The sequence below is a fragment of the Aplysia californica genome, unplaced genomic scaffold (genome assembly GCF_000002075.1).
Source record: "Aplysia californica isolate F4 #8 unplaced genomic scaffold, AplCal3.0 scaffold00036, whole genome shotgun sequence".
In the NCBI taxonomy this organism is placed as follows: Eukaryota; Metazoa; Mollusca; class Gastropoda; order Aplysiida; family Aplysiidae; genus Aplysia; species Aplysia californica.
In genome coordinates this window covers 1,098,281-1,100,239 of record NW_004797306.1, presented here as the reverse complement: position 1 = coordinate 1,100,239, position 1,959 = coordinate 1,098,281, and the positions used below count along the sequence as shown (strand labels likewise).

The 1,959-nt window shown below is 41.2% G+C and overlaps 1 protein-coding gene across 1 annotated transcript in view; it reads right to left on the bottom strand.

The window, feature by feature from the left end:
• LOC101854069 (myoferlin) overlaps positions 1-1,959 on the bottom strand; it is a gene marked incomplete in the record, with an annotated part of 152,314 nt that overhangs the window by 133,264 nt on the left and 17,091 nt on the right.

The window sequence follows — 1,959 nt, the reverse complement described above, 5'->3', positions numbered from 1 at the left end:
CGCTTTCTCTCTCTCTCTCTCTCTCTCTCTCTCTCTCTCTCTCTCTCTCTCTCTCTCTCAATATTTCCCTCTCCTTCTCCCACCAAGCAAAGCTAGCCAAATTTTGGATAAGAACTTTTTTTATATCAAAAGTTGGGGCCAATAGATCTGGACCTTTCGGGCATGTATCTATTGCTCTGGAGAGCATCCATCTATGTAGGAGTCTTGAAATAGAACGCTTTCACTTTCAGGTTGCTTAAGCTGGCGACGGAACAGTTAAGCATGTTGACGCTCTATGGGAATCTTTTAAAAAAAACCAAAAAAACCCAAAAAAACAAATAACGTTCTGTAGCCTTCTGACTCCAAAATTCCACATGAATGACTAGCTTTGGCAATATTCCCTACATAAACAGTGGTTTTGTTTTATGTAAAAAGCCATGGTAAATGCCACAGATAAGCATATTTATAGGAAACATAATAATGTAGTACACACAATTACGTCAATCAATGTAACATAATAATTACATCGCACATGTAACAATAATTATGTGGTACATAGAGATTTACGTTGCACTTTCGAGCGAGTTGTTATGTTAATAGCCGTGCATCGACATGATCTAGCTACGGACAATACAATGAAATAGAACTAAAAAAAGAGAAGACGTACATGAAGCAGACCACACCACGAACAACGAGCGGCAAAAGAGAAAACCTACAACGACCTACAACACTGGGGTCTATCACCCTGCTGCCATATCTCAAAAACTACAAATGTCCCCTTTAATAAAGAACTTCGGTCAGATTCTGGGCCCAGACAGTTTCCCCTGATATTGATCACTGCCGATAATTGATTTTTCTCAAAGCTTCATTCCCTCACGGACAGACATTATTCACTGTCTGAGTCTTGCCTCTGAAAAATCCCCGAGGAGGAAGGGGGGGGGGGGTCTCAAAATAAACACCAAACCCTTCAACCCAGAGCCTGCAAAAGTAAGGGTGAAATATAAGAGGAATTTTTTTTTACAAACCCGAAACATTATTAATCAGTAGACTCGATGGTATATATTCTAACGTCTTGATGTGACTTGTAATGAAGATAGTTACGTTCATGCGAAAACGGCAGGAAACCGTGCGGTCACACAATGAAGCAGACGCTGTCGTGAGGGACAAGAGGAGGACGACAGAATAGTTGGGGGGAGGGGGGAGGAGGGAGGGAAGAGGAAGGACAAGATCGGGACCGAGGACGAAAGGGTGGAAAAGAAAAAAGTGAGATTCCTGAAGAGATCGTCTCTCGATCGATAGACTGTAGTGTTGTGGAAAATGGAGCAGAGGCTTTTAAAAAAGACCAGCAACAGGTCGTTGGGAAACAGTCTTGGCTTCTTCATTACTCGTTGTTGCATTGTTCAATCCTGTCTTTAAAGAAAAATCTTATTTCCTTTTATTCATTTTAATAAATTTGATTCATTCCTTTCTATTTCATTTGATTCATTCCATTATATTACATTGTACAGTCTATTCAATTTCATGTTATCAGTCCATTCTATTCCACCTTATTTTACTCCCTAATAATTTTACGTGCTGAATAAACCAGATGGGGCTTTCCCGAGAGGCCAAAATTTATAGTGCTTGTAAACTTGTAACCTTTTATGAAGTGTAACTTACTGTAAGGCCACTGAAAGTACAGCGCGCTGCGCTAATTATGTCGCGCACTCTTCCCGAGTCAAACACTTCTTTTGTGCCAAAGGAAGGCGCTGAATGGAGTCTTGTTTAATACTTCCATCTGCGTTTCTTAGATTTAAAAAAAAATGCCCTGAAACGAAAACGTGTGCGTATACGCGTGTGTGTGTGTGCTTGTCTTGTGTGTTTGTGTGTGTCAGTGTGTTTGTGACTGTGTTTGTGTGCGTGTGTGTATGTGTGTGTGTGTGTGTGTGTGTGCCGTGAGTGTGTGTGAGTGTGAGTGTGTGTGTGGGTGGGTGGGTGGGT